The following is a 6000-nucleotide window of genomic DNA, read 5'->3' on the forward strand; positions in this document are numbered from 1 at the left end:
TCAGTGGAGTATGAGCTTATATAGTGGGTGTATAGTGACTAAATGGAGATGGGAATTGAGCATTCTTTGCCAAACTAGCTTAAAGGGAAATAAGATTCAAGGTGATGGGCTTTTTAGGAAAGAACCATTTGTCAAGAAGACATGTGTAAGTTGACTCTGGGAAAACAGTGAAGATTTACATTCCACTAAAATGAGAGGAGAGTGGAAGACACATAGAAACCTAGGAGACAAATGGGAGAAAGGAAGTTGCATCTCTGATTAAAATTTTTTTTTAATTTTAACATTGTTTTCATCCCTTTGTACTTTCTAGGTACAGTCATATGACAGCCAGACAGAAGTTAAAGAGTGTAGTCACAACTCATTACCAATATTAGGCTTTTACCATGTGACCCAATGGGTGTGAAAAATTAAGTCTACCGCTATATTACAGGTCACTTAATCTCTCTGTCCTTTAGTTTACACCGTCATAAAAACGCATTATAACTAAACCTATCTCACAAGGCGTCAGAAGGATTCAAAAAATACATACAGTCTTAGCATAGCATCTGACCCAGAGCAAGTGCTCCATAATTAGTGACGGCTGTTGTATTGCCATGGGTGTTATTACTGTTATTATTATCATTATTGATAGGCATGCCTCAGTTTTAAAGAAAGGAATGAAGAGCTCGGTCATGAGCTAGAGAATATCACATGTGTGTTTCCTTCTCAATCTATTACAGACTCTCCAAATATTGTGTTTCACACCCTAAACATTCAAAGGAAAATTTAACATTTTTAGATCATTTGTTCCCCAAAGTTTTGCAACACCTATGGTATAACACAGGTAAGTGAGACAGTCCACAACTCATGGTCCTTGTACTGGATTTCAAAAATAAGATATTCATATTAGAACCAAGAGAGACAGATGCAATATGATTCCTAAAAAAACTCATCTCTGCACTTAACATACGCCATTTATCAAGGCCTGTCCACCTGCACTAGGATCAAGATGAAAAGCAATGAAAGCAAAACAGCAAAGAATACTATACTTGAATGTATTAAAAAAGTAATCAAAATCAACAACTTCCATAATTACAAACATACAACAAGTCCTAGTATTTTCTTTTACTGAGAAGTTGGAGCAAAGGAAAATTTTCAAATATTCATAATTATATGAATTAATTAGGCTACTTATTACCATGTTCTCATAAAAATAATGTTAAAGCATACTACAAGCAATGAGTAATGTGGTCATTATAGATTTTCCTTAAGCCAGAAAACCAACACAGCATTTTTTTTTTTTTTTTGCGGCACGCAGGCCTCTCACTGCTGGGGCCCCTCCCGCCGCGGAGCACAGGCTCCGGACGCGCAGGCCCAGCGGCCATGGCTCACGGGCCCAGCCGCTCCGTGGCACGCGGGATCTTCCCGGACCGGGGCACGAACCCGCGCTTCCTGCATCGGCAGGCGGACTCTCAACCGCCGCGCCACCAGGGAAGCCCAACACAGCATTTTTAAGAGAAGGGCTTAATATTGTTTTCTACTGTCCAGGAAACATTTCTAAAGTAGGTAACAATTAATATAGAGCCCCTCTCCCACCACTTTTGGGACTGTTGTACACATCTTAAATATTTTATATTAAAAAAACAGTTTATTTTTTCAAAGAACATCAATCTATTATTCCAGATATAATAGGGATATTTTCCAAATGTTTCTGACATGTAGATCCAGATTTTTTTTTTTTTTTTTTTTTTGCATTACACGGGCCTCTCACTGTTGTGGCCTCTCCCACTGCGGAGCACAGGCTCCGGACACATAGGCTCAGCAGCCATGGCTCAGGGCCTAGCTGGTCCACGGCATGTGGGATCTCCCGAACCAGGGCACGATCCCATGTCCCCTGCATCGGCAGGCGGACTCTCAACCACTGCGCCACCAGGGAAGCCCGATCCAGATTTTTAAAATTACTTTTAGTGGTTTCAGTGGAGAAGGGGTAAGAAAAGAAAAAAAAAAAAACCTAAAATTAACTAAGACAATTATTATAGAAACAATATAATGTAGTATATATTTAGATAGAGTACAGACACTAAATTCAGACTGCCTGGGTTCAAATCCTAGATCTGCTATTTACTAGTTTTATATGTTTAGGCAAGTTTCTTAAACTCTCTGTATCTCCATTTCCATACCCACTAAACGAGAATAAAAAGTACCCTACGTCACAGGGTTGTTAGAAATATTAAATAAATTCAAACATTTAAATAAATTTAAGTACTTAGTATTGTACCTGGCTCATAGCATGGATACCATAAAGCTTAGCTGTTCTCACTGTATGCTGGACACTCACTATTCATGTACATGAGCAAACTTACCCCTTCTAACAGTCCTAGAAGTTATTATTATAGATTATATATATATTGTTGATTTCACAATCAATAAAGATAGGCTGGATTACACACGGTAACAATGGCAAACTCTCAACTTGAAAAAACGTTTACTTCTCACTCATGCAACTTTACTCAGGCTTCAAATGGACTCCCTGAAGCATTGTTATCTATGCATTTTTGCTCAGCAATCCAGGCTACAGGTGCTTCCACGATGGATCTGACAGACCAGAGGGGACTAAGGATTGAAGCAATGGCCACTAAATGTTTCACCAGGAAGTGACACGCCTCAGTCTGGTTGCATTAGCCAAAGCTAATCACATAACCACGCCTGGGTGGGGAAATCCAATCCTCCTGTGTGCTCAAAAGTAGAGAACAGACATTGCTGAACAATAATACCCATCACAGTCCCCATTTTATAATTATTTGGGACAATGTATTGTTCAAAGAGTGGGGCCTAAGTTTTAACCCAGATCAGCTTGTTTTTCTCCACTAATAATGATCCTCGGGGCTTCCCTGGTGGCGCAGTGGTTGAGAGTCCACCTGCCGATGCAGGGGATGCAGGTTCGTGCCCTGGTCCGGGAGGATCCCACATGCCGCGGAGCGCCTGGGCCCGTGAGAAATGGCCGCTGAGCCTGCGCGTCCGGAGCCTGTGCTCCGCAACGGGAGAGGCCACAACAGTGAGAGGTCCGCGTACCACCAAAAAAAATAAAATAAAATAATCATCAATAGTTTTTTTCTCCTACCGACCAAGATAGCTTATCGCAGGGGTCCCTAACCCCCAGGCCAAGGACCAGTAGCGGTCCACTGCCTGTTGGGAACCAGGCCACAGAGCAGGAGGTGAGCAGTGGGCTAGTGAGCTCAGCCTCATCTGCCGCTCCCCGCCGCTCCCCATTGCTTGCGTTACCGCCTGAACCATCCCCCCACAGCCCTCACCGTCCGTGGTAAAACTGTCTTCCACAAAACTGGTCCCTGGTGCCAGAAGGTTGGGGACCGCTGGCTTATCGTACAAATTCCCATTAGTAACAGTGACAAACTTCATTCGGCCTTGATTAAGCAGGGAGAGTTGGGAAGAAGGCAATGTCAGGGCATTTGTGGTTTAGAAAAGCGCTAAATTCTCAACTGAGAATTGATGAATCTCTAAGAAAACTTTAAAAAAGTGTGGAGAGAAAGCAAAGTGAGATTAGTGCAAAAGTAGATTTTTCTAAACTCCGTTGCATTTGCCTATGGTTATTTTAGCAAACAGTCAATAATAATGATTTTATGTCCCTTCGACTACTAAATTTTTTTACCATTTTATTGTACTAATTTTTTTTTTGCACAAATATCTATATTGATCATGTCTACAGCAGATACTGAGTATTCTTTCTTTTCCCTTAATCTTCCCAAATTTCTTTTACTTAACTGATGTCTCTTGGGAGACATCTTAAAAATTATACTTGGGAAATGTTGTTATTCTAACATCAAAACCTAAGGAGAACATATTCCTATTGTCCAGAGTTATCTCTTAAATCAAAGACCTACAGACTTCAGATGCGTTTCTTCCACTGAGAGCAACTTATATGTTAAATCAGTAAAATTCACTACTTACCTACAAGTTATAAATCAAACGCTATCCAAACAATGTATTTGAAAAACCTGTTTTCAGCTATTCTAAGATTTTCAATTGGACTATTTCATACTGGAAACTCTTAAACTTCAATTTTCCTAGATAGTATAAGAATAATACTTCTCCTTTCTATGCACTGTCGCTTACCTCATTTGGCCATAATATCAGCAAAAGTTTATATAATTCATACTTTTTACAAGTTCTCTAACCACATGGTTTAAATAATTTCTACATTCAGATGTGCTTCCTAAAACTGTAATTTAAAGAAGATATTACACTCATATATATTATCACAAAGATTCATTAGCCTCCCACACATTTCTCTCACAAATGTCACACCACAATGGAAAGCAATGATCTCCCTCATGGAGTTGCTGCTTAAGCAGAAATTATTTAAAAAAAAAAAAAAGAAGAAGAAGAAAGAAAAGGAAAAGAAGAAGGAGGAGGAGAAGGAGAAACAAATAATTTCAACCACTGCATTTTTTTTCCTCAACTAACAGTATATAGCATGAACAAAGGAAAAGTAAGCCACCTTCCAGGAGGTGATAAGAGTTTGGACTTTCTCCCACACTTGGTCACAGCTGATTGAATTTCCATTGTTCATTGATTGTGCCATTTGTCAGGCAATCCATCCTTGCTTATGTAATCATAGCATTCCAGTTGTTCACTCTGTTCTGTCCTGAACGTTCAGCAGCATGACAGAGAAAATTACACACAGAACAGCACCAAGCCGCTGACCTTTAGAATATAAAATAAGGCCGATCTTTTGAAATTGGTCTTTGTGAGGTTATCTGAGGGACAGTATTTCTAACAGGCCATTTTTCATGCTGACCAGATACCTTCATAAAATATTTTTTATTTATAAAAAATGATAATTTAAATATTAAATATACCTGTACTATGCACAATATTATGAATAAATACATTTCATTTAGAGTTTGTCAAAAGGGGACACATTTTTCATCTCTAGGTAAAACTCTCACCTTCAAACCAGAATTAAGTATAATTTTAATAATACCTGATAAATACGAAGGAAGTTTTACAGGAAAGAAAGAAAGAGAGAGAGAGATTAAATTTCTGAAACAGCTTAACGTGGCTGACTAATTGTTTGCCAAAGAATCAAAATTCAGTAGAGGAATTAAATTACTTTCTGGTTATATAAAATCCGCATTATATTTCCTTATTTGTTTTCTTTTGAAAGAATGTCAAACTCAGAAAAGTTGCAAGTACAAGATAAAGAACTTCCTTCCCTCTGAACCACTTATTGACATGATGTCTGAAACCCCAGAATAATTTAACAAATCAACAAATCTTAGTTCTTTCACCTTTTTTAACTGTCTCCTTATCTTCTCTGTCAAACTTACAATCAAATGCTTAGATATCTAGCTCACTAGAATCTCTGCAATATACAACAAGAACATATAGATCTGCTGAGTAGCTTTTTACTCCGTCTTTTAGACTTTTCCATTTTGTTTCTTCCATGAACTTGTGGTATCTAAAGAAAAATAAAAAAGAAACCACACAAAGTTCAACTTGTAAAAACACGGAGTCCTGTTGATGGGGAACAGGTTTCAAAATAAGCAAAATTTCCTTGATTCCTATTTCACAGGTTTCTTCACTTCTGCCTTTAAACAAAGGATTCCCCTAAAGGGGGAGGAGGGGAAAGTAAAGATAGTGAGGAAACTATTTTTCTGGTAACCCAGACACCTCCACATGCTATCATCTTGTCTCCCCTTCCTGTCACTGTCAAACATCTCCATGGACTCTTTTTCCCTACCATCAGTTCACCCTGTAATGCAGGATTCTGGCTTTGGCTTTCATCTCTCCATTGACATCGCATTATTAAAAGTCACTGAGGAGGGCTTCCCTGGTGGCGCAGTGGTTGAGAGTCCGCCTGCCAATGCGGGAGACACGGATTCGTGCCGCGGAGCGGCTGGGCCTGTGAGCCATGGCCGCGAGCCTGCGCATCCGGAGCCTGTACTCCGCAACGGGAGAGGCCACAACGGTGAGAGGCCCGCGTACCACAAAAAAAAAAAA

At 39.5% G+C, this 6000-nt stretch overlaps 1 protein-coding gene across 5 annotated transcripts in view; it reads right to left on the reverse strand.

Annotated features, from left to right (window-relative positions):
• Positions 1–6000, reverse strand: part of ACSS3 (acyl-CoA synthetase short chain family member 3) — a 151345-nt gene that overhangs the window by 138655 nt on the left and 6690 nt on the right. The window contains exon 1 of one of the 5 annotated variants that reach the window (XM_024736440.1): positions 5741–5786. The exons of the other annotated variants lie outside the window; for them this stretch is intronic. The gene's annotated coding sequence lies outside the window, so the exon portion shown is untranslated. Of the gene's footprint in view, positions 1–5740; positions 5787–6000 lie in introns of those variants that run through there. 5 annotated transcript variants of the gene reach the window in all.

The sequence above is a fragment of the Neophocaena asiaeorientalis genome, unplaced genomic scaffold (assembly GCF_003031525.2).
Source record: "Neophocaena asiaeorientalis asiaeorientalis breed wild unplaced genomic scaffold, Neophocaena_asiaeorientalis_V1.1 scaffold134, whole genome shotgun sequence".
NCBI lineage: Eukaryota > Metazoa > Chordata > Mammalia > Artiodactyla > Phocoenidae > Neophocaena > Neophocaena asiaeorientalis.